We start from the raw sequence: 27,495 nt of genomic DNA, 5'->3' as shown, positions 1-27,495 counted from the left end.
TGCATCTCCTTACTTCACTGAAGTCAGGAAGTGTTTGCCATTGGGACTTCCAACCTGATAAATGATGAGGCCTTAAACAATTTTCCAACTCTTTGGGAGCTTGCAAAGCAGCCTGTGTTTCATCCTTGCTCCATCACGACAACCAAATCAGCACCATATGGTGGATGAGATCCAGATTATAGAACAGAGGGTCTGCCTTCAAGGACATCTGGAAGTCCTTTAACACATGGACCCTAAGTGACTTGAATGGATCATTTATAGTTGGTCTTGGGTTGTGTGCTGAAGATACCATTGCAGTACTTTGTCTGGTATGCCACAGGCCCATTTAGTTAATAAGAGGCCTTTCATACCCAAATAATACTTTCATTTTATTATCATTTCTATTTCTTGGAGAGTTGGCTTTTTCTAGAATGCATGATGTTTATGGGGTAAATGGCTCTGAACGCCAAAAACTCAGGACCAAATGGTGCCAAGTATCTATGGTTGCAATAGCCCAACAAAGAACTGGGCATTGGTTCCATGGTATCTAGAATCATTGATAATTATTGGGATTTACTACCTTAAGGAAAGATTGAATTAGGGAGTACCTAAAAAGGGCCTGGGCATCAGGAAATATAATTTAGTGCTCAAGGTTTTGTAAAAATCAGAACCTGGTAAATTGACTTGATGAGCATTATCTTTCTTTGGTATGGCCCACTTTACTTTGCTTTCCAAAATTTTAAAGAGCACCTGATATTTTAGTGACACATTGGCCAATGCGTCATTAAATATCCATGAGGACATCTTTCATACATGTGTGCACACACACAGACCAAAATTCATAACTATTATAAAAATAAAGACTAACAAGCAACATTTGTCCAGAACACAAGAAAACTCACCACTGCCAGAACTTAAAAAATTAATGTAACTGTTAGTTACCTTCTTTCAGTGTATATCACTTCTGTGCTGAAAGCACAGCAAAAAATAAATTAAAGCATATGAAAAATATTTATTAATTACAGCAGTATGTTGAATAACGGCCTCCAAAGCATCAGGTCCTAATCAACTGGAGCCTGTAAATGTTAACCTTCTATGGAAAAAGGGTCTTTGCAGATGTGATTATGTTGAGAATCTTGAGATTCCAAAATTATCCTGGATTATCTGGATGCAGTCACAGGTGTTCTTACACATGGGGAAGCAAGATGGGGATCTGCCACAGAAGAATAAAAGAAAATACTGTGACCACAGAGGCAGGGATTGGAGGGTGACACAGCCACACACCAAGAAGTGCTGGCAGCCACCAAAAGCTGAAAAGGCCTGGAACAGATTGTACTCTGGAGCCTCCCTAGGGAGCACCCCCCTACTTGAGGCCACCTTGATTTTTATCCCTGTGAAATGGATTTCAGACTTCTGGCCTCCAGAAATGTGAGAGAATACATTTCTGTCGTTTTAAGTCAGTAAGTTTGTGGAAATTTGTGATAACAGCCCTAGGAAACTAATATAGGTAGAGAAGAAGGTTAGCATCTAATGAGAAGTTGTTGTAAGTTGAGGTATTATTCCTCTGGGGGCATGCAAACGCTTCCCAAGAGGTATGTAGCCAAGGAGAATTTAAGTGACTCAAATTGCAGATTTCCCAATGTCCTTGGACTCCTTCCTGAAATGAAGCTGCCTAAAAATGAACCATGGCAGAGGTGTCAGGTGTTTTCTTTTATCACTGCTCCTTTTAGTGTCACTTTCTCTCACTTTATAAAAGAAAGATATGTCTCTCATTCATCCCAAATCTCATTGTGCTGCAGTACCCCAGGGTGTAAAATGTCTCGAGGGCAGATCATTCAAAAGGTTGGTGTCTGCAAAACTTCTTTTAATCAAGGCCCCAGAAACTCATGCAGGGTTTTGAGTCATTCTCATGCTATAATATTTCTATTAAAGTCAAAGCAGGGTATTGTGAACTATGTCGAGATATCTGAATTCAGACATACTCTATAGATTGGGGCAGCAGGAGATATAGCCATTGCTGTTTAACGACTTCACCTCTTCTATCCTCTAACAATTTCAATGCATACATCACTCCTTAGGGAATCTGGTGAAAGCAAAGAAAAGAAATTGTCAGGATGACATACGAAAGGCAGTGGAATCTTACTTTTAACAAAGCCACAAACTCAGGGCAAGGATCCATGCCTTACCTCTGTCTGTCTGCCATAATATTAGGGTAGTCAGAATTTGCATATACACACACGCCCACATCAGGGAGAATACCAACCTACCACAAGCACATCCCTTCTGCATGGCTACCCTTCTCCGGAAAAACAAAGAGCTTAGTGAGGGCACATTTTGTATCATTTCAAGGAAAAAGAAGCGAAAACACTCAAGATTTATTTCAAAAGATCAATGTTACCACTTTGAGTATAAGAGTAGATTAGAAGTAAAATACAATTTTATATTTTCTTGATTTTTGAGTAAATCCTTGTGTAAATACTTAGGCTTACAAGAGAAATAACTGCATTCACTTCAGAGAGTAGGTCATGAGCTACTATAAATCTATATTTACTTTTTACTTGGTGAAGAGTCTCCTGCTGATTGCTTTTCACCGTCTGCTTGTTCATCCACTTTGACCATGTACTTCTCAGATTTGTATTTGTTTCACTGGTATATTACATAGCACTTTACAGCAACCGCAAATATGTCAGTTGTAAGCTCCCCATTTACTAGCTTACTAGTGACCCCAAATCTTCTCTTCTTTATTTGCATATTATTTCCACAAGCACAGTAATCTTGCACATGAAAAAGAGACTATCTATTAATGTATGTATATAAAGACAAAAATGTTCCAGTATGCAATGTAAATGATGTATCTAATGATGCCCTAATGTTTAGAAAATGCTTTTATTTAATTTGAATTACTCACTCCTTCTCAAATTTTAAATGTTATTCTAATTCTGTGAAATTATTTTCAAGCATAAAATAAAATTATGTGTATATATATATACATGTATATGTACATACATCATATATTGTATATTATATAAAATTTATATATGCATATTATATAAAATTTGTATATGTATATTATATATAATTTGTATATATTACATATATAAATTCTCAAGTGTCTGGCTATTATTTGTAAAGGCATTTTGAGATGATAGAGAAAATTAAACTTTGAGATGAATAAATAAGTAGTTGTTCACTGGCTTCTGGAGGAAATAATAAAGGTATGATTTCAATTTTTGTAGGGATGTTCAAACTGAGCTCCATCTAATTTTAGCTCTTTTAAAAGGTGCCCATAAATGAAAAACAAGTAAAATTAGTATCATTTCAATAACCTCAGTAAAGGCTTCTTGGTGTACCTCCCTGAAATTAAGAAGGTGAATGGCAAAGGACTGGGTTAACAAATTGTTCTAAATCAGAAAATTTTACTTTTTATGGTTAACAATTATTTACCAAATTTGCAACATGTTTATATTGTGTAATCAATTACTTTCTCACTATGATGATAACTTAATATTTGAAGCCTTGTAGTCAAATGAAAAGAAATAATTTAAATATATGTTTTGTAGAGAGGTATGACAAGACAACTGATAAAATCTTCATTTATAAAAATATATTATACTACTCTGACTCCCAGTTTCCAATTGGCATGCAGGGGGCATGGAAATTGTCGCTTTATTCTAAAAATAGGTAAAAACTGAACAAACAGAAAAATTGATAACTTTTCTTAGATTCATCAGAGTGAGATCACAGAGCTTGCCCCAAAGTTGGAAAAAAAACAGGAGGATGCAAAGAATCACAGCTCACCAGAGAAGAAACCCACAAGCAGAAATCTGCTCCAGAAAAAGTGCCTAGATAGGAAAACTTATACTGTAATTGAAGAAAATCTGAAGGTTCAGTATGGACAAGTGTGAGAGTTTAAGAATCCAGAGGACCCAGTCATGAAGAAGCCCACACACTTCTGTGATTATTACCTACAAGAATTCATTGAATTGAACTGAATTCATTGAATTCAATGAACCGATTCAATTCATTGACATAAACAATCACAAAAAATCTCTTGGTGCTTCCATCGGGGGAGGGTAAAAGAAACCATTTTGAAATACGCCAGAGAATTCTGTTCTTAACAAGGTCTACGCCTAGGAGAAACTAGCTGTAGCGTAACCTTCTGGGTTTTATCAGAGGCTAACTGACCTAGAGGAGTGGAAATACCCCATGTCAGGCCACTCTAGCCATTCTGTCCCATGTGGGAAGGGAGGGAAGACTAAGAAGCACTTGTGAAGTTCACAATCCAGAAGCACAGGCTTACTCAACACTGAGACCTAACCATGGGACTACAGAACGCTCTCCCTCTCTCACACAGTGTATCATCTTCGGCCATCAAAACAAATGACAAGGCATACTAAAAGGCAAAAACAAACAAACAAAAACAAAAAACAAACCACACACAGTTTGAAGACACAGAGCAAGCATCAAAATCAGACACAGATATATCAGGGATGTTGGAATTATCAAACCTGGAACTTAAAACAAATATGATTCATATGTTAAGCATTATATTGGAGAAAGCAGACAGCATTCAAGAAAAAAAAAATGAACAAAACTGCATCACCATTTGCATTAGCAGCACTGAAAATTCAATATGTAATGAAAATTTTAAAAGTTTAAATGAAATATAAATCTAACAAAACATAATCAGAAGCTATAGGAGGAAAGTTATAAAAATTCTGATGAAAGAAATTAAAGAACTAAATAAATGGAGATATAGTCTGCATTCACATATCTCAATATTATCAAAATGTCAATTCTTCCCAATTTGATCTACAGATTCAATTTAATCCCAATCAAAATTCTAGAAAGTTATTTTTGTGGGAATTAACAATCTGATTCTAAGATTTATGTTACAGGGCAAAAGATCCAGAATAAATGCAGTACTGGCAGAGAAGAAAACAAAGTTGGAGGACTGACCCTATCAGCCTTCAAGACTTACTATAAAGCTACAGTAATCAAAATAGTGTGATATTGGTGAAAGAGTAGACAAATATAGAGCTCAGAAATAGACCCACATAAATATAGTTAGCTGATCTTTGACAAAAGAGTAAAAGTAATCAATGGAACAAAGACAAACTTTTTAACAAATAGTGCAGGAATAACTGGACATCTACATGCAAAAAAATGAATCTGAACAGAGGTCTTATAACCTTAACAAAAATTAGCTTAGAAAGACATCATAGACCTAAATGTAAAATGAAACAGTATAAAACTAGAAGATAACACAGAAGAAATCTACGTAACATGGATTTGATAATGACTTTCTATATACAATACCAATGGCACAATCCATGAAAGAAACAATAAGCTAGACTTCATTAAAATTAAAAACTTTTGTTCTGCAAAAAGCATTTTTAATAGAATTGAATGTCAAGCCACAAACTGTGATAAAATATTTGCAAAAGACATACCTCATAAAGGACTATTATCCAAAATATACAAATAACTCTTAAAAGTCAGTAATAAGAAAATAAGCAATATGAATTTTAAAATGAATGAAAGATCTGAACAGACACGTCACTGAAGAAGACATACAGATGCTAAACAGATTTAAAAACAAAATGCTCAACACTGTGTGCCATCAGGGAATTGCAAATTAAGACAACAATGAGATATCACCACACACCAGTTAGAATGGCCAAACCCAAAACACTGACAACATTAAATGTTTATGAAGACGTGGGAAACCAGAAACTCTCATTCATTACTTATAGAAATGCAAAACTGTACAGTCACTTTGGAAGACAGCTTGGTAGTTTTGTACAAAACAAAATATGCATTTACCATATGATTTCACAATCTTGTTCCTTAGCATTTACCCAAATGGGTTGAAAATTATGTCTGCACAAAATCCTGCACATGGATGTTTACAGAAGCTTTCTTCATAATTTCTGAAACTTGCAGCAATAAAATGTCCTTAAGTGGCCGGGCTTGGTGGTTCATGCCTATAATCCCAGAACTTTGGGAGGCCAAGGCTGGTGGATCATAAGGTCAGGAGCTCAAGACCAGCCTGGCTGACATAGTGAAACCCCGTCTCTACTAAAAATACAAAAAATTAGCCGGGCATGGTGGCAGGTGCCTGTAATTCCAGCTGCTCGGGGGACTGAGGCAGGAGAGTCGCCTGAACCCGGGAGACAGAGGTTGTAGTGAGTCAAGATCGTGCCACTGCACTCCAGCCTGGGCAACAGTGTGAGACTCCGTCTCAAAAAAAAGAAAAAAAAATTCCTTAAGTGAATAGATAAACTGGTACATCCAGACAATGAAATATTATTCAGCACTAAAAATAAGTGAGCTACCAAGCCATGAGAAGACATGGAGGAGCCTTAAAGGTATATTACTAAGTGAAAGAAGCCAATCTGAGGTCTAAGTGCTGTACAATTTCAACTATATGATATTCCAGTAAAAGCAAAACCATGAAGATAGTATAAAATTAGTAGTTTCCAGAGGGTAGGAGGAGGAAGGTATGAATAGGAAGGGCACAAAGGATTTTTGAGACAGTGAAACTCTTCTGCATGGTCTATAATGGTGGATGTATGTCATCACACGTTTTTCAAAATCCATAGGATGTACAACACCAAGAGCGAACCCTAATGTAAACTATGGACTTTGGATGATGAGATATCAGTGTAGGTTCGTCAACTGTAACAACTATTCTGCTCTGGTGTTTATGTTGGTAGTGGAGGAGGTTGTGCCTGTGTTGGGGCAGGAAGTATAATGTGCTTCTGCTCAGTTTTCCCATGCACCTAAAACTGCTCTAAAAAATAGTCTATTAAAAAATTAACCCAAAATAACAACAGAAAGCCTGATAGGGTATTAATTGGCTTTGTACCAAATCTCTGGATCCTTTGCAGTCCATAAACATGGTACATCTAATCATTTTTTTTAGGCCTTTCATTTTCCTTTATAATCTTAATATACATTCTAATATATAAGGTCATGAACATCATTCATTCAGTTGGCTCGTAAATATTTTATCTTTGGACGCTACCGTAATGAAACTTTGTTTCAGTTTCTAATAGTTAATTGCTGGTATAGAGATATACAGTTGATTCCTGTATTTTTGACTTGCTGTAACTGTGCTAAACTTTTTATTAATTCTTGTAATATTCTTTTGTGGATTTTTATATACAACAACAAGACATTTACAAATAAAGACAGTTTTACTTCCTTCCACTCTGAATACCATTTATTTATTTCCTCTTGCCTTGTTGCATTGAATAGAACTTCACAATTTTGAATAGGTGTGGGGAGAGGGGACATCCCTGCCTTGTTCCTATAGAAAACATTGAGCTTTCATCACTGAGTACCATCTTAGTTTCTCAGGTTGAGAAAGCTTTCTCTTTTAATAATTTACTGATGGCTTTCATTAAAAATAAGCGTTGAATTTTGTCAAATATTTTTTTCTGCATCTATTGACATAATCGTGTGGCTTATTTTGCTTGTTTACTATGTTGAAATATATTGATTGACTATCAGATGTTAAATCAACCCTTTATGACCAGGATAAACACATCTTGGTCATGGCGTACTATTTTTTATGTATTATTGAACTTGATTTGCTGAAACTTTGGTAAGAATTTTTAATCTAATTTTATAAAAGATATAGGTCTGTAGTTTTATTTCATTGTAATCCTTTTTTGATTTGTATATCAGAGTAGTATAAGCCCTTATAGAATTAGTTAGGAATTTTTCCCTTCTGTATTTTCTGAATGTTTGTGTGAAATTGGTACTATTTTCTTTCTTAAATGTTTATGTAACTCACCAGACAAGTCATCTGGAACTGAAGGTTGTTTGTGGGAAGTTTTGTTTTATTCTACATTAAATTTATTTTGTTTATATAGAGCTTTCTAACTTTTCTTTTTTTTTTGGTGGTGGTGTTGTTTCGAAACAGGATCTTACTCCGTCTCCCAGGCTGGAGTTCAGTGGCACGATCATGGCTCGTTGCAGCCTCAACTTCCTGGACTCAATTGATCCTCCTGGCTCAGCCTTTTGAGTAGCTGGGGTTGCAGATGTGTACTAACACACTCAGCTAATTTCGTTTATTTTTTGTAGAGACAGTGTCTCACTATGTTGCCCAGGCTGGTCTCGAACTCCTGGGCTCAAGCGATCAATCTGCCTGAGCCTCCCAAAGCGCTGGGATTACAGGAGTAACCTACCACACCTGGACTTGCTTTTCTATTTCTTTTTGAGTAAGTTTTGGTAATTTGTAGATTTCAAGGACTCTGAATAAAGCATCTTATCGCATAGAACAGAAAAACAAAAGACAGCAGGACCAACTGTTATTATTATGTTCCAAATAAAATTATTTTTTTGAAAATACACTTCTTACGTTTTCAGTTTTCTCCCCATTACTTCATGGCATATGTTATTTGATCTCATTAAGAACTGAGTTCCAGAACCTCCCCCACTTCAGTCCACTCTTTGAGCCCAGCCCTGATTCTTTTTCCTTCTGCATCCCATTATTATTTCAGCCACTCTCAGCAATATCTTCAACTCCCTTGTGCTGTGATTCTCTTCCATCGGCCCTGTGAAATCCACGCACCATGGATCAACTTAACTTTTCACTTTCTCTGCTCTTACTTCCAGGCTGCTAAATAACAGTGAAGGAAATTATACAACCTCATGAAACAGTATGACCTCAAATCCATGATTTCTGCCTTCTCTTGAGTTTTCAGCAATCTGTGACAATTTGTCTGTTTTTCTTTCATCAAATCTACCTCTTGGCTGGGCACGGTGGCTCACACCTGTAACCTCAGCTACTCAGGAGGCTGAGACAGGAGAATCTCTTGAGACCTGGAGGCGGAGGTTGTGGTGAGCCCAGATCATGCTATTGCACTCCAACCTGGCCACCAAGAGCAAAACTCCACCTAAAAAAAACAACAACAGTCTAACTCTTGTTTTTCAGTGTGACTATTTCAAACTCACTGAAAATCTGTACATTATCATATCCCTTCTTCTTTTCAACAGACAACTGGCCTACTATTTTATGGTAAAATAGAATTCACAAGACAGAAGGAAATGCTTTCTCCTTTGCTGCCACCTCAAGCTTCCCAGTGTTTCTAAAGGTCACGTTCACCTTCCTAATCAGGACGATGGAAGAAGCATCTCTCTTCCTGCATAAAACTAATCCCTCCCCTTATGATCTAGATCCTATTTTCAACAGCTCCTCCAGGGATTTAATTTCATGAATGATCTACTTTCTCACCTGAGATTTCAACACTGTTCTATACTGGGGTTTTCCCATTAGCATTTAAAGGTGCTTAATTCTCTCCCTGCACCCTCTGCCCCAAATTATTTTTCTTTTTATGTCTCTCATCCTATCTCATTCTCACCTCACACCCTCTTCACAAACACACACTCATGGGAAGAGTCGCTTGCAGTAGCTCCACACAGTCAGGAGAGCTCAGCACTCCAAAGTTTGGCAGGCTCATTTCCACTGAAACCCCCCGATTCACCACTGCCAATGGACTTCTTGTGGCAAAATCCAGTGGATACTTTTGTATCATACTCAACAAAGGGCATCAGAAAGATTAAATTGATGAAAACGTTGAATCAGACAACTGGCACCCCTAGAAGCTGGAGTCCCCCAATTAGTATTAAACCAAGTGAAATTCTGAGCAAAAGCTATAAAACGGGAAAAAGGAGAGTCCCTTTAAATTCATAAACTTTAAAATGAACAGATACTTGATGTGATAGGTATGCAAATTACCCTGATTTGATCATTATACATTGTATACATGTAGCAAAATATCATACCCTACTCCATAAATATGTACAATTATTAGGTGTCAGTTAAAAAAATAAAAACAGAAAATATTAACAGAGAAGTTAGTTGATATGAATCTTTACAAACAAAATGGCTTGTATTGAAATGAATAAAGGAAAAATTGCTTGAATGTTTGGAAAAACTGACAAAACACTGAAGTGAAAAGCTGTAATTAAACTCTCTAAGTCATTGTAAGATTAACTAGTGCCCTTAAAAAGTTTACAAAAGATATGAGTTATATAATTAGTAAGTACTAGTAGGGAGACGGCTAGATTTAGCTTTTTTATTGCTTTAATTGGCACTATTCATCATATTTTAGACCAAATAAAGTAAATAAAAGTTAAAGATGTTATTTATTTTTAACAAAGCTTGAAATTGTTTCATTATAAACTAGGAAGAATGAAAATCAATTACCTAAGCATACAACACAGGAAATTTACAGAAAGGAAACAGGTAAGTATTAGAGAGTACTAATAAAGACAATGGAAAAATGTAATGCACTAGAAATAAAAGATGGATTGATTAATAAATCCAAGAGCTGATTTACTGACCACAAAATGGACAGAGCTCTAAGTCAGCTTAACTTCAAAACAAAAAATAATCATAAATGAGAAAGGGCATGTAACCACAGATGTAAAAGAAAATTTTAATATAAACACTATGTACAAATCTACTAATGAAATGAGTATTTGCCAGTATTTCAATGAAATGAGTATTCTCCAGCAAAAACTAAGGTTCCAAACTTGACACAAGGTTGAAAACAGAAATAGCTGCCAAAAGAGTCGTTAATGATTTTAAGGAACCCTAAATAAACCTGGACTCAGGAATTTTACTAGTGAGTCCTAGCTAATATCAAGAGACAGATAATTCATATGGCATTGTAATTGCTCCAAAACGAGTAAATGGACAGAGAATTGGCAGAATCCTGATAACAGAATCTGAAAAACATTGCCTTAAAAACAAAACAAACAAACAAACAAAAAACTTAGACCAACATTTAGTTATGAATATACAAGAAAACTGGTAAGGAAAATATTAGCAAAACAAACCTAACCACATATTAAATAAATCACATAGTCTTAGACAAGGTAGTATAAAGAAAATCAATCGATCAATCACATACATTGAAGACAGCACAATAGTCTTTCGCCAGAATTGTGAAAATGGATCAGTCCTTTTTAAAAACTACGAACATAATTAATTATATCGATGAATCTAATAAGATTTTCTAAAGCATATGCAGTTTTCCCTTTTCCATGATTTTACTTTTCTCTGTTTCAGTTACTCACAGTCCAAATATATGAAGTGGAAAATTTCGGAAACAAGCAATTCATAAGTTTTAAATTCTGTGCTGTTCTAAGTAGCATGATGAAATTTCTTGCTATCCAGTCTATTCCACACAGGGGATGAATCATCCCTTTGTCCAGTGTATCTAAGTGTATTAGATGGTTTCACTCTGCTCTAAAGAGCTACCTGAGATTGGGTAATCTATAAAAAAAAAAAAAAAAAAAAAAAAAAAAAAAAAAGTTTCATTGACTCACAGTTCCACTTGGCTGTGGAGGCCTCAGGAAACTTACAATCATGGCTGAAGGTGAAGGGAAAGCAAGGCACACATCACATGGTGGCAGGAGAGAGGTGAGGGGGAAGTGCCACATACTTTTAAACCATCAGATCTCATGAGAACTCACTCACTATCATAGGAACAGCAAGAGAGAAATCCACCCCTCGTGATTCAATCACCTCCCACCAGTTACCTCCTCTGGATTACAGTTTGAGATGAGATTTTGGTGGGAAAACAGAGTTAAACCATATCACCATGTGAGGGGAAGTATAGTACAGTAAGATATTTTGAAAGAGAGAGAGACAAGATTCACAGAACTTTTATTACAGTATAATAGTTCTACTCTATTATTAGTTATTATTAATAATCTCTTACTGTGTCTAATTTTAAATTAAACTTTATCATAGGTATGAAGGTATTAAAAAAAAATGTAATACATATAGAGTCCAGTACCATCCTCAGTTTCAGACCAGAGGTCTCAGAAACTATCCACTGTGGGTAAGCAAAGATAGTCATTTTCTTAGATGTTAAAAAAAGTTTCTAAAGAAAAAAGTTGCTGTTAACTTCTTTAAAATCATGGGTTTTTGTAAAATAAGAATAAAATATATTAAATTAATGTGAAAACATATATCTATCTGAAACCAACAGCAAAGATCATTCTTTTTTGTTTTGTTTTGTTTTGTTTGAGATGGAGTGTCGCTGTGTCGCCAGGCTGGAATGCAACGGCGCAATCTCAGCTCACTGCAACCTCTGCCTTCCGGGTTCAAGCAATTCTCCTGCCTCAGCCTCACGAGTAGCTGGGACTACAGGCGTGCACCACCACACCCAGCTAATTTTTGTATTTTTAGTAGAGACGGGGTTTCACCACATTGGCCAGACTGCTCTCGAACTTCTGACCTCAGGTGATCCACCCATCTCAGCCTCCCAAAGATCATTCTTAACCCTGCAAGTCTAGAGACCTTCTTATTAAAATCAGAAGCTGGGCATAGTGGCTCACACGTGTAATCTCAGCAGCCCCAGAAACTGAGGCAGAAGGATCACTTGAGAACAAAAGTTAGAGACCAGCCTGAGCAACATAGTAAGACTCCATTTCTAAAAAAAAAAAGAAAAATATTTAATTAGCCAGGCACGGAAGTGCATTCCCGTAGTCCCAGCTGCTCAGGGGGCTGAGATAGGAGAATCACTTGAGCCCAGGAGTTTGAGGCTGCAGGAAGCTATGATCACACTACTGTACTCCAGTCTGAATGACAGTGTGAGACCCCATTTCCAAAAAACTAAAAAGAGAAAATCAGGAATGACATGAGTATCAGCACTGCTGTTACTAAATTTGGAAGTCCTTGCAAACACAATCAGAAAGGAAATGGTGTGTGTGTAAATATGTGTGTACACGTGTATATACACACACATATACACACATATATACATATATATACACAATAACACCAAAACCAGGAAACACCAATAGATACATATATATGTATATACAATATATACATACATATGTGTGTATATATGTTGGAATTATGCAATAATATTATCATTCACAAATGATATGCTTTAATTTCTGAAAATCTGAAAAATCCAAATGAGAAATTATTGAAAATAATAAATTATTTTTGTTTGATCACTTAGAATATGCAAAAATCACTTAGAATATGCAAAAATCTTATAACTATGATTTTTATAAATAAAAATATGTAAAAAACATTTTACATATCAATAATGACTGGTACACCATTCAAGATTCCTTTGGTTGCAAATAACTGAAATGATTCTGAATTAAATTAGGCAAAGTAGAATTTATTGGAAGGATAATTAGCAGCCCATGTGACCTTGGGTCCTTTGTTCCCATGAGTTGTCAGGGAAGATCAGGAACAGCTAGTAGCTAGGCCTCAGGTCTTCTAGAGCCAAGGCCTGAACACTGTCTGATGGTCTACCCCATTACTCTCTTTTATCTGTGCAGCAGCTTCAGTGTCTTTCATTGTAGCTTGGGTTCTTCCAACTGGTTTGAAATATGTCATTCCCCAGCTCCCGGCTCTTTCCACTACCAGAAGGGAACGTATTCTCTAGGTACCAAGGTTAAAGATACAGGGAAATTCACTGGCTCTCCTTGCTTGGATGGGAGTCCCAACTTTTAACCAATTAAATGGAGGGTGAGGTCTATTAGAACATGACAGCTCCTAATGAACCACATAGCTAGAATGCAGCAGAGCATCCCCCAGATGGGAAATGGGAACCAACAACAACAACAACAACAAAAAAAAAATGATAAAAAGAAAAGATCAGTCTCAAAATATTAATGAACATATTTAATCACCTAAAAATAAATGAAAGAAATATTCAGAAATTTCTAAAGATACGGGAAAGTCTTTCCTGAAGGAAATAAAAGACTAACCAAGAAAAAACAATACCTTTTCTTTACCCAAAATAAAACCTTTTATTTAAAAGATTTCTTTAAAAGATTTCCCTATTAGATATTAAAATATATTTTTAACTACAAAAAGGATGATACCAATGTAGAAATAGATTAATAAAACAATATAGAAAGTCCAGATGCGACAAAAATACATATAAATATTTACATAGGAAAAAGAGGATATTGCCAATTTTAGGCTAAAAAGGTTTCAGAACAACCGATAAGCATTGGGGAAAATAGAAGCCTAACGATAACACCAAAACTAGGAAACACCAATAGATTTCGTTGCATAAAATAAAACTATTTTGTGGGTCAATTTTAAAAATTCAAAATTAAGTTATAACACACTCAGATGATCAACGTGTTTAATATTAATGCTCTTAAAAAGGCTGGATAGCAAGCAGGATAAGAACCAAATTGCTTCAGCAAAGTTTTAGCTCTTAAATTTATAAACCATGTACCTTTCAACAAACTTCTTATGCTGCCTTCATTTCTTCCTCCAAAACTAAAGGAAATAACAATCGTACCTACTTTATAAGAAGTCGTAAGCCTTAAAACAAAGATAATATGAGTAAAAGCTTAGAATGCTTTCTGGCACAGAATAAATGCCAAACAAATCCTTACTCACTATAAAATATCAGCCATTAATATAGAAAGGGCCCTTAAAACTTGATAACAAAAAGTTAAATATCCCAATAGAAATAGAGAAAAGACATGAGCTAGTAGTTCCCATGAATTACTAACTAGTAAAGCAATATTAAAGAATGAAGATGTAATGGTATATTCAACCCAATAAGTAATAAAAAATTAAAAATAAAAATAACAATAAAATGATATTTTTCAATTTGAAGCATATAAAACATTTATGTAAGAGAAAGAAGCAATAGTAAGTGCTTCTTTGGAGGTTAATTTGTCAGAATACACTTTATAAAACTTAAAAGTTTGCCTGGTCCTTAATTTAGGAAATCCACTTTAAATACTTCATCCAAATGAAAAACGAAACTCATGCACACAGTTTTAGCTGTGAGAATTCATAACAACACTGTTCATGACACAAGAAATTCCATTAATTGCACTGTCCAAAAAACACCAGAGGACCTTTGGAAGTGAAATACTATGCTGCCCTCACAAATAAGGCTGTGGAAATACATTTATTGTGTGGGAAGATTTTCAAATATATTATAAATCTTAAAATGCAGATTAGGAAATGATAGCAGAATGATCTTTGTAAACAAACACACATACATACACCGGAGCAGAGACGTAGGTGGCAAGATACAAACCAAGCCATCTGGTTGCATAAAATTACAGGTATTATTTATTTGTTCTCTTGGTCAATTTGTATTTTTATTTGGTGACTGTGTACTGCTTTTGTGCATAAGGTCAAAAAAAAAAAAAAAAAAAAAAGCCATGGGAGGTGGGAGGTGGCAGCTAGGAAACAGAACTCCAGAACTCAAAGAAATAATTTCTATGAGGAGCTTAGCTAATGTGACCAAGGCACATTTTAAAGAACAAGCTGAAGGGAATGTAGGGGGCCCCCCATTCACCAGACCACACAGAGAGTTCAAATATTAAGAATCCCAATTAATAAGCATTGCTGCCCCAATAAAACCTACAGCCACAGACACCAAGACTCCTTGCTGCGTGGCAGAGCAGTGTATGTATCAGCCTTGGACTCAGGAACTGACTCAATGCATTCTCCCCTCCCTATGTCCTACAGTTGCTCAGAATGTATCCCTCACCAACTTCCATTTTTTCCCAGTTTGGGAAAGAGTATTGCTTTCTTTCTAATTTTATTCTGATGTTCATTTTCCTTATGTGTTCATTTGAACTCTAAGTTGGGGTAGGTGGGAGGCTGGAGGATAGAGAATTCCAACAGAGTTCCCTAAGAAATGCTATTCCAGTTTAACTGACATTTTATGATACCAACCATTACTTGTAGTTATTTAATTTCACAGATTGGACTCCTCAAACTTGTTTAAAGATTTAAGTCAATAAATAAAGATTGCTATCATCCTTTTAATGTTAAATGTTTCTCCATAGAAGCAAGAGGTCTTCAGATATGTATGGGAAATGTCAGTAATCATATTTCCAAGAGGGGAAAAAGGAGTTAAACATGACTTCAAGATTTCCTCCTGTCAAGGCAGCAAGGTGGTATCAGTAACACATAGAGAGATTGGAAGTGAAAACTAGATTGTGAAAAAAGACGAATTTAGTTCAGTTGAAGAGAGTGAAGTGGTGGGACTTCTGCATGGATTTATAAGAAAATCAGTTGGAAATGCAAATGGGAACAAAAGAGAAGGACCAAAACCTTCCAGGGAGTTGAGTTTATATTCTGTATAAATGCATAGAAGTTTATAAAACCCTCAAAACAATGCACAGGAGAAAAGACCTAGAAGTAAAAGTTGAGCACCGAAGAAGTCCAGGTCTGGGTATTAAAGGAGAAAGAAGATTCAGAGGCGAGAGGTAACATGGTCAGAGAAGAGAAAGGTAGACTGAAACAGTGCCCTAGATTTACAATTGTTAGTGGAGAATACACAAGTTAATGTTCTCTGGTCAAATCTGTAAGTGAAACAGTGGGTTAACTTAGTTAAGAAACCTTATTTACTGCAGGTCTTTATAGAGCCTTTGATACATAGATTTGCCTTGTGGGACTTTAGAGTATGTTATGACATTTCCCAAACTTACACAACCAGAGGCCGCTTATCTAGAGTTACCCCTACTTACTTCTCATAGAAGGAGCATCAGTGTTCCTAGATACTTAGAGTCTGGGAAACACTGACGTAAAGGTATGGCAACAAAAGGAGGAAAGAATCTTAAGAAGTTATGAATGATTATCATATAATCATGCACAAGAATGCATGGCTTAATTACTCAATGACATAGAAGTCTCTTTGCTATCCAAATGCAGCCAGAGTTCTTTGAAAGATTTGGCTCTTCTAATAGTTCAATATCTAAAAGTTATGTCTACAATAAGAATTTGAGCCTTAAAAATATTATTTGAGGGTGTGTTGGAGCAAAACTTATCATAACATGATATAATAAATGAAGTTCTCCTTTAACCTTCCTAGAGAAAGCCCACTGTGGCCAAGTCATCTAGTGGTTCCTGGAATATAATAATCACATTTGTATGATGTGTTGCTGTTCCTGTGCCCTTTTTATGCAGAGGACAAGATAAAAAGAAAATTTTTAAAAAGGAAGGAGAAAAACTAGGAGGAAGGAAGAATGAGAGGAAGAGAAAAGGGAAGGAGAGATGGAAAGGAAGGAAAACTAGATCTCTTTTCTGAGTGTGGCCTGCCTCCAGAGAATAATTTATCCTCATTTGAGCCTTTGTGCGTTTTATAAAATCAATTGAAGAGCTGGAAACAGTAGCTAAAGCTGAAAATATCAAAATACCTTGCTTTCACAGTTGTTTATTCTTAGATGCCACTTAATTCTGATACCAGAAGAAAACATAGAGGGAGGTGAGCTCAGCTGATTATACAGTCTCATCTCACCTCCAGAGCCAAAAGCTCGAGGGTTTTTCCTCCCTGCTGAAATTTGCCTCGCAAATAATTTGAAAAGAATACATTTCTCAGCACAGATAACTTAGGAAGTCCCCATTGTGGTCATGACTGGCAGAGTGCATTGATCTGAGGTAGGATATTGGCTGTCAAACTGCCACCAAGGCAAGCAGAGAACTACAGTCTGTCTTTGATATGGAAATCCAAAGGCTGAGACTCCTGCTGAATGGGCTTATACAACCTCTGCCTCAGACAAAGCGTAGAAGCAGCATCAATGAAACCCTATTCTTGTTAGTGGAAGCAGCTTGGAATCCCGCTTCCTGTTAGCCAGATCCTTTTGATTCTACTGACATCTATGGGCTATGACTTAGCTTTGCTGTTTTCTTTTCTTTGCTTACTTAACTGTTCCAGTTCTCATATTTTTTTAAGGTTTTTTAATGTATTCACTTAAAAGACAGTAGTAAACCTACTGTCTGTTCAAACATGGTGCTCCAAGGGCTGCCTGCCTTCCTGCCCCCTAGAGATAATGAGGAGAAAAACATTCTCCTATCAAAAGGCACTGCCCCCTATCCTCCAGTACAACCCAGGTTTAGGCACTTCCTGCATTGGTTTTTCCATGAGAATCTCATTCTCCACCCAGCTTTGCTTCAGACACATAAAGGGAAGTAGTTTATATGTATAAAGTATTACTGTCATGCAGAAAGTATGTCATTTTGGAATATACTATTATCAGTATATCACATATTACCTACTTATTATCCAAGGTTTACTTAGTGCTCATTTTATCATCAATAGAATAGTTCAGATGGGCAAGTTATTTTGTGGGGGGCAACTGCCACAACTCTTGAAGTAAATCTGGAGAATTTTTCCAAATTTTGACAGAGGTTAATTCTCCTCTAAATTTTCCATTTTGAAGCATATGGCCGTTTCGTTATCTCATCTCTTTTAATCCCAATTCCACCATCTCTGTTTCTTTTTTTATATTTTGTTCCCACTGGCTATATTTTTAACAATTTGTCTCAATCCATTTTTTGTTCCCACTGATTCAATTTGTAACATTTGTCTCCAATCAGCTTCACCCATTTTGTTACCTTCTTCATTCTTTGTTCTCCCTTGCTCCATTTGTAACAAGGTCTCCTCTCAATTTCACCAACTCATTATCAACTCAGACTCCACATGTATTAGTCTATTGTCACACTGTGAGTAAAGACATATCTGAGAATGGGTAATTTATAAAGGAAAGAGGTTTAATTGACTCACAGTTCAGCATGGCTGAAGGAAGCCTCAGGAAACTTATGATCATAGCAGAAGGGGAAGCAAACATGTCCTTCTTCACATGGCAGCAGGAAGGATAAGGATGAGAGTCAAATGAAGGGGGAAGCCCCTTCTGAAGCCATCAGATCTTGTGAGAACTTACTCACTATCACAAGAATAGCATGGGGGAAACCACCTTCATGTTTCAATTACCTCTCATCAGATCACTCCCATGACATGTGGGGATTATAGGCACTACAATTCAAGATGCGATTTGGGTAGGGACATAGCCAAACCATATTATTCCACCCCTGACCCTCCCAAATCTCATGTCCTCACATTTCAAAACATAATCATGCCCTTCCAAGAATCCCCCAAAGTTTCAAGTCATTCCAGCATTAACCTAAAAGTCCAAGTCCAAAGTCTAATCTGAGACAAGACTCTTCAACCTATGAGCCTGTGAAATCAAAAGCAAGTTAGCTACTTTCTAGATACAATGGGGGTACAGGCATTAAGTAAATACACCCATTCCAAATAAAACAAATTGGCCAAAACAAGGCACTACAGGTGCCCATGCAAGTCTGAAACCCAGTAGGGTAGTCATTAAACCTTAAAGTTCAAAAGCAATCGCCTTTGATTCCATGTCTCACATCCAGGGCACGCTGATGCAAGCAAGAAGTGGGTTCCCATGGCCTGGGGACCTCTGTTCTTGTGGCTTTTCAGGGTACAGCCGCACTCCTGGCTGCTTTCATACGCTAGCATTAAGTATCTGCAGCTTTTTCAGGTGCATGGTGCAAGCTGTCAGTGGATCTACCATTCTGGTGTCTGGAGGATGGTGGCCCTCTTCTCACAGCTCCACCAGGCAGTGCCCCAGTGGGGACTGTATGTGAGGGCTACTACTCACATTTCCCTTCCACACAGCCCTAGCAGAGGATCTCCATGAGGGCTTTGACTTTGCAGCAGACTTCTGCCTGGACATTCAGGCGTTTCTATACATGCCCTGAAACCTCAGTTCTTGACTTCTGTGCACCTGCAGGCCCAACACCACATGTAAGCCACCAAGGTTTGAGGCTTGAACCCTCTGAAGCAACGGCCTGAGCTATACATTATCTACTTTTAGCCATGGCTGGAACTCAAGCAGCTGGGATGCAGGGCACCATGCCCCAAGGCTGTGTAGAGCAGGGGGACCTGGGCCCAGGCAACAAAACCATTTTTCCCTTCTAGGCCTCAGATTCTGTGATGGGAGATGCTGCCATGAAGATCTATGACATGCCTTGAAGACACTTTCCACATTGTCTTGGTGATTAACATTTGGCTCCTCATTACTTATGCAAATTTCTGCAGTTGAAGTAAATTTCACCCCAAAACATGGGTTTTTCCTTTCTATCCCATCACCAAGCTGCAAAATTTCCAAACTTTTATGCACTGTTTCCTCTTCAATGCTTTGCCACTTAGAAATTTCTTCCACCAGATACCCTAAATCATTTCTCTGAAGTTCAAAGTTTCACAGATCTCTAGGGCAGGCACAAAATATTACCTGTCTCTGTGTATAGCAAGAGGGACCTTTACTCCAGTTCCCAACAAGTTCCTCATCTCCATCTGAGAGGAGCAGCATTTGGTCAAAGCCATTCAACAAGTCTCTAGGAAGTTCTAAACTTTCCCACATCTTCTTTCTTGTCTTCTGAGCCTTTCAAACTGTTACAGCCTCTGCCTGTTAGCCAGTTCCAAAGTCACTTCCACATTTTCAGGTATCTTTACAGCAGCACCCCACTCTCTGTGGTACCAATTTCTTGTATTAGTCTGTTCTCATGCTTCTAATAAAGACATACCTAAGACTGGGTAATTTATAAAGGAAAGAGGTTTAATTGATTCATAGTTCAGCATAGCTGAGAGAGGCCTCAGGAAACTTACAAACATGGCAGAAGGGAAAGCAAACACATCATTCTTCCCATGGCAGCCTGAAGAAGAAGAATGAGAGCTGAGCAAAGGGGGAAGCCCTTTATGAAACCATCAGATCTTGTGAAAACTTACTATCATGAGAATAATATGGGGGAAACTGTCCCCATGATTTAATTATCTCCAATCAGGTCCCTCCCATGACACATGGGGATTATGGGAACTACAATTCAAGATGAGATTTGGGAGGAGACACAGCCAAACCATATCAATACAATTATTCTCTATCCTGACATCCATTTTTGCTCCAGCCTTTAGAATCAAACCAGCCTTATTTCAAAGTGCACATCTGCACTGCCCAATTACTCCCTTCCCTGATTGAGACCCTACAGTTATTCCTGAATGCAGAATACCTCACCCAATTTTTAAAGTGCTTTGCCATGTAAACCATGAACTCCTCGGGGAAGAAGAGGATTTTCTTGCTGAATCAAACAGCCTAACTTCTTTCAACTGCACTGAGTGCAAGCACTCGCCTTACATTCAGGATAATGAGAAATTTAGCAAATAGTATACATAAATATGAAGAGCAACATGTTCCAGTGGTATTTCAGCCAATAACATCCATGTCTACAGCTTCCAGTTCAGCCCTCACAAATAGCTAAGGAACTGCATGCCAAATAGGAAGAATTGACCCTATTCTCCTCTGGAGCATTCTGTAATCATAAGCAACAACCACAGTGAAAACTAGAAGGCTGTAAGAAGACACACCCTTAGTTAAAAATCCACCTGGTCAAGAGGAGCCATGGAAATCAGGACCCACCCATTTCCTCTTTACTTGTAAGCATGATATAGGATAAAGAACATGGACTCTTTGGGACCCGACAAAACTGAGTTTGAAACATGCCTCTGCCACTTAGTCTGTGGGTGAGCCTGACCAAGTTGTCTGCTTTTTGTAAGCCTTACATTCATCGGCTGGAAAATACAAAGGGCAATGATTTGAACCATAGAAATATGTATGTTTCTGACATAAGCTACACCCTTTATAGATTTTCCAAACTAGATGTAATATATATCAAAATGAAGTTTTAATTTTAAAACATTTTAAAGATCACAATCATTAGACAATAAGGGACCAAACCATCTTGAGGACGTCAGCTACATTCCCTGAGGAGTCCTCCTCTGCCTCAAGATGTCCTGCCTCAGTGATTCCCCAACCTGGCTCATCACCAGCTTCACGTGGGGAGCTCTTAAAATGAGCCCTGCCCTATGAAAATGTGATTAGGTCTAGAATTGAACCAGGATTCTATATTTCAGCAAGTACCCTCATGGTGATGACGATCAACAAGATCTGGAATCACCAATCTCCCTATAGAACAAATTGGAGATTCCTATGAGTTTAATGAAGACATTTCCCTTTACCATCAAGCTGCTAAAACAAGAGAACCTTCTACATGAGACTGCTTCACATACTTTTGTGTATGTTAGGAAAAACAGACTCCAATTAAGGGTTCTCTGAGATCAAGAAGTTCCATGGAACCATATAAGGCTTCCTCCTTGTCTTCACAAGTTTGATTTCTAACCAGAGCTAAAAATGAATTATTTTCACTCAGGTAAGTGAACTGAATGCTCAGTCCAAGTCTAGGGTCACATTAGAATATTAGGGGAATATTGGGAGTCACTTTCATAAAGACCACATTGCAGCTTGCTGCCCAAGATTCACACGGCATCCCCTCCCAACAAAGGCCAAGGGTAGAAATAGTTAAACTGTTTGCCAGTCACTTTCCAGGTGAGACTATTTTCAAAGCATAATCCAGTCCATAAAAGTTCTGGATACCCAGTCTAGAAATCAGTCTTTCATTAAGGAAACATACAAAATATCAATGCTCCAGCTAAGTAGTGAGCCTTGCTCTTTAAGGACCTGGTTTGGACTTGAAACAGAGAAGCCAAAGAGACGAAATTCAGGACCCAAGAGTGTGTTTGTTATCTGCAAATTGTGTTCTTTTGCCCGGTTTCACACCAGGATTTCCATCGAAGTCCCTGGAGATTAATTAGCTCTGTTATGGAAATATATTTTCCTATTCTTTCACACCACGTTGCCTTTCTTTTCCTCCAAATATCAAATAAATAAAGTAGTAAAAGATGCTAAATCCCATAGGACAATTTTAAAATGAGGAAATGTTTTAGCCTGGAGGTTAAAGGAGGCAGCAAATGTACTCAATGTGACAATTTTCCAGCTAGAAAACTCAAAGCAGAATTTACTTGGTGTTTCATTCAGTCCCCTCACTTTGCCACATCCCCCTGGGCTCCACTCCCTATTCTCTCTTCTGAGCAGTGGAGAAGCTGACAGCTTAAACAAAGCCTGGGGGAACAAAGGACCCTTCTAGGAGATGAGCTGGGCTGCCCCTCGCCCCAGCCTCACCCCAGTCTCCTGCCCCTTAACCCTGAGTTTCAGGCAAGGGTGATTTCATCCTAAGGAATAACTGAAGTCTTTGGATAATGAACACTAACTCTTTAGCCCTCATTTTTAAAAATCTACCATTAATATAGAGTGACACTGAATTCCCTGGTAATCGGATTAGGGTATATTGCTCAAACTGTCATTCAGAGCTGAAGTCCCTTTATCTCTTTGCTGATAGAAAGCTAAGCTTCTTGACTCACTTTGCTGCTGTCTCTTTGGAGTCATCAAGGATCTGACTTCTTCAAGCCAACAATTTTATTTGCTTAATCTTGGGTGAAGAGATTAGGGATTTAGAGAAGATTTTTTAACATCCCTGCCATTCCTAAGAAGACAGATTCCTCCTCCTCAATCCTTTCTCCCTCTGTCACCAACACACACACATACACACACACAAACCATCATACAAGCAGCCAACACACACAACACGACACAGAGATACAACATATACACACCCAACACAACACACCTCCCCAATGCACACAGCACAATGCACAGTAATATAACCTACAAACACCAGAGACAAATTCAACACACACACATACACACGCACCTAACATCATACAAGCAGAAAACACACACAACAGGACACAGGGCTACAACACATATACTCCCTACACACACACAACAAAACACATACAACACAATGCATGTACCCACGCACAGCATGCACAGCAAAACATCACAACACACAGAGATACAGCACACACGCACTAACCACACAGATACAACACACACAAAAGCACACATTTGCAGCCGGGCGCGGTGGCTCAAGCCTGTAATCCCAGCACTTTGGGAGGCCGAGACGGGTGGATCACGAGGTCAGGAGATCGAGACCATCCTGGCTAACACGGTGAAACCCCGTTTCTACTAAAAAATACAAAAAACTAGCCGGGCGAGGTGGCGGGCGCCTGTAGTCCCAGCTACTCGGGAGGCTGAGGCAGGAGAATGGCGTGAACCCGGGAGGCGGAGCTTGCAGTGAGCTGAGATCCGGCCACTGCACTCCAGCCTGGGCGACAGAGCGAGACTCCGTCTCAAAAAAAAAAAAAAAAAAAAAAAAAGCACACATTTGCATACACACAATTTAGGAGAAGAAAGAGAAATCCAAGCCTGTTGGTTGTCACATGAAAAGGTGGTATCTCCATGGACTCAGAAGAACAGTTCTCGAACTTTGGGAGGCCGTTGAGATCACCTGGCTAAAATGATGTACCTTTGTTTCAGGACTTGTGAACAATTAGGGTGCTTACACATGGAGACTCTGTCAGAGGATGGCTCTAATCACTGCCTGGCAACTTTCAGATGGAGATTCTCAAGTGGTTCAAGTAAAAAAAAAAAAAAAAATTTCAATACTTTCTGTCACTAGGACTGATCAGTAACACTTAGAAAACTCCCTGATGTTCACAAGCCCTCAGTGTCCATTTTGCACTAAGACACAGAGTGCTCAGTCACAACCACGCTTTCTAGCTCCCCTCAACCTCTACCCAATGCCAAATAAGACAACCACAGAAGGAAAAACAGAACTGCCGTCTAACTTGAGGACCAAAAGTAAACAAACAAACAAAAACCCTTTAAATCCACACTAGAGGTACCTCAGAATAGAAAGACTAAGATGGTTACGACTCAAAAAGGCAAGTAAAAGAACATGAGAAGGTCATTCTTCTGACTCCCCTTATTCAACTGAATAGCCATGTGACCTTGCGCAAGTCACTCGTCCTCTCTAGAACTGATTTTCCTCATCTCTACCATGGGGATCATGACAGATTTCTATCTGCTTTACCTTCCTCATGAAGTTGTCTGAGGGTCAAATGACATAAATGCGTAAAAAGCTCTGCACACTAATAAGGATTGATCATCAGTGACTCATATAGTCATTGTAATCACTGGAAGAGTCTGGAAAAGCAAAGGTTAAATAGATCCTGGATGGCTACCTTCAAATATTGAATTGATTACGTGGAAAAGGCAATGGATTTGTCTTGAGTATGTTCGGGAAAGAGCTAGTACCCATCTTCAAACTTACAAAGAGGTGTATTGCAATTTATCTCATCTCAACTCAATGTCACAGGCACTTATTGAGTACATCGGACATGCCAGGCATTCTGCCAGGTGCTCACCTGCTTTTAAGCCGTATGCACAAAAAGAAATCATGGAAAGGAGCTGGCCTTGAGTTAGATGTAAATGATGTGTAGGACTTTACCAGGATACATGGAGTACAGAGTATGCTTTCGAAGGGGACAGTATCAGTAAAGGCACACAGATGAGGAAGTGCCAGCTATGTTTGGAGAACAGTGACTATTCTGTGTAACATCAGAGGGTACAGGAGGCAATGGCAGAGGATCTGGGGAGGAGGCTGGCCAGATAAGCTGAGATGCGACTGTGGAAGGCCTTGTATGTCATGCTAAGGGTTTAATTTTATAGGAAGTGAGAGCTACTGGAAGTTTTTAGGCAATGAAGCAACAAGATCCAACAAGATTTAGGTTGTAGAAAAATATTTATCACTCGTCCCTGATAAACGTTGAAGATACAAACACAAAGATGTTACCATGCTTGCAGAGACAGAGACAAATCCACTCTCTGCTCTGCAACCCCATGTCCAACTGTGAGGGTCATCCCCCTGAAAACCTCACAGGAGGAAAATCTGACATATCTGAACTTAAGACCTTCAAATACAGTTGCTCATGAAACCTCTTATAAATATGTTTATGTTCATAATTATAAAGGCTCTTCACCAAATATGAACATTACCAATGGCATTTCTCTGAAATGGATAAAATTGGTTTTCATTCATATTTGGTGCTTACTAACACAACTGTCGAGATGCTTGTAAATCTACTGTGCATTGTTGCTGACAGAATGCACATGGAGTTGCAGCTTCCCCTCAGAACTGGTCTTGGATCTAAGTGTTCAGTAACTTCACACTTATGGCCCAGCGTTGTAGGCACCCTCTTCTCTTGACTGCCTATCTCTGAGACTCAGAGTGGAGCAGTTAGATATGCTGAATACATAAACCCACATTAACCAATGCCAGGTAATATTTCCCCCAATTTGCAGGGTTGTATCCCCCAAGCCTTGCTCTGGATAATGTCTTGCCCTACATGCACTGCCAATTTGTCATATACTCCTCAGCACCTTTTGTCTTTAAAGAGGGAAGAGGACAGTTCTGAAGTTCTGGCTTGCTTTCCTTCAACTTCCCTTGTCTCTCCTAATCTTCACTGTCAAAGTCTCTATGTTGCTCTGCTATCTACTCCACCTACTGAACTTGTCTTTGAGAGAAAACTAATTTCTATATACTAGAATTTCAAATAAGGACTCAAAATGGCAATGCAAATATGACCAACGTCTCTATTCTCTAGTGCTCATGGATATATAAACAGGTGTTCAGGAGGCAGAATGAGTAATAGCCATGGTATATTATCCATTAGGATGTTTTCAACTTCAAGAAACAAAATCCTTGACTAAAGGTGGCTGCAATGACATTCTTTTCCACAACACAATGTCCAGAAGGAAATGGCTGAAGGCTTGGTACTGTGGGCCAGCCATGTGTTCAAGGAGCCCGGCTCCTTCTCTCTTTCTTCTCATCAGCATATTGACTTGGTCCTTAGGCTTAACTACTCATGATCAGCTCCAGGCATCATCTCTTTATACAAAAACACTTGAAACCAACAACAAGGGTCATTTCTCTTGGCGCATCTCTGTTAATTCACGTCCTAGAAGATTTCCCTTTGATACCACTGACCGACATGAAATTATATGCCCAAGCCCAAGCTGCAAAGAAGGCTCCAGAAACAAATATCTAGTATGACCAGCCTTTATGACAGGGTCATCTCAGTCATGTGTAGACAACCAACAGCGGAGTGATCCACTCACTCATCCTGATTTGCCCAGGACTTTCCTAATTTTAAAACAGAAAGTTCCACATTCTGGGAAGCCCCTCAGTTCTGTGCAAACTGATGGTTGGCCACCCATGTGTTATACTGTTCATGTGTGGTGTGGTGCAGGAGAACAGCAGGTGGCAAGAACATGGCCATAGTCTCAGGAAGGGGCTGAAGTACTGTCAGTGGCATTTGGGAGGGACAGGACGGGCATTACATGAGCCACCCTGAAGCGGAATGCACAGGTCACAACTAGCATGTGGATGCGAAGGAGAGTCAAGAGTCACTGATGACTCTAGGGGTCCTGTCTTAAGCAATAAGAACACCCATTTATTATTTCACAGGTCCATGGGTCAGGAGTCCAGGCATGGTGTGATTCGGCTGCATCTTCTGCTCAGAGTCCCACAAGCTGAAATCAAAGGGTACAAATGCCTTTGAATTGTTGACAGAATTTTGTTTCTGGTTCTTGTAGGACTGAGGTCCCAGTTTCCTTGGCACGTAACGCTTTTCATCTTTACGCCAATAATAGCACAACCCATCCTTTTCTTGCCATGAATCTCTGTCTGACTTTCCCTTATGCTACCAGCTGGAGAAAGAGCTCTGCTTTCAAGGCCTCATGTGATTAGATTAGGCCTGCACAATCATTCAGAAAAAAAGCTGATTGGCAACCTTAATTACATCTGCAAAGTCCCTTTGTAATATAACACATTCACAGGAATAACACCAAGAGGCAGAGATCACTGAGGCCAAATTT

The 27,495-nt window shown here is 38.3% G+C and overlaps 1 long non-coding RNA gene across 5 annotated transcripts in view; it reads right to left on the bottom strand.

Moving 5' to 3' along the window:
* LOC105473541 (uncharacterized) overlaps positions 1 to 27,495 on the bottom strand; it is a 243,729-nt gene that overhangs the window by 104,745 nt on the left and 111,489 nt on the right. The window contains exons 4-5 of one of the 5 annotated variants that reach the window (XR_011615394.1): positions 1,962 to 2,062; positions 1,070 to 1,192 (exon numbers count right to left, since the gene is read on the bottom strand). The exons of 2 other annotated variants lie outside the window; for them this stretch is intronic. This is a non-coding gene — a long non-coding RNA (uncharacterized lncRNA). Of the gene's footprint in view, positions 1 to 849; positions 1,193 to 1,961; positions 2,063 to 27,495 lie in introns of those variants that run through there. 2 more of the 5 variants (XR_011615395.1, XR_011615393.1) reach the window with 2 other exon arrangements.

This window comes from Macaca nemestrina, chromosome 17 (genome assembly GCF_043159975.1).
Source record: "Macaca nemestrina isolate mMacNem1 chromosome 17, mMacNem.hap1, whole genome shotgun sequence".
In the NCBI taxonomy this organism is placed as follows: domain Eukaryota; kingdom Metazoa; phylum Chordata; class Mammalia; order Primates; family Cercopithecidae; genus Macaca; species Macaca nemestrina.
The sequence above is the reverse complement of the archived record's forward strand: the minus strand, read 5'-3'. Positions and strand labels throughout refer to the sequence as shown.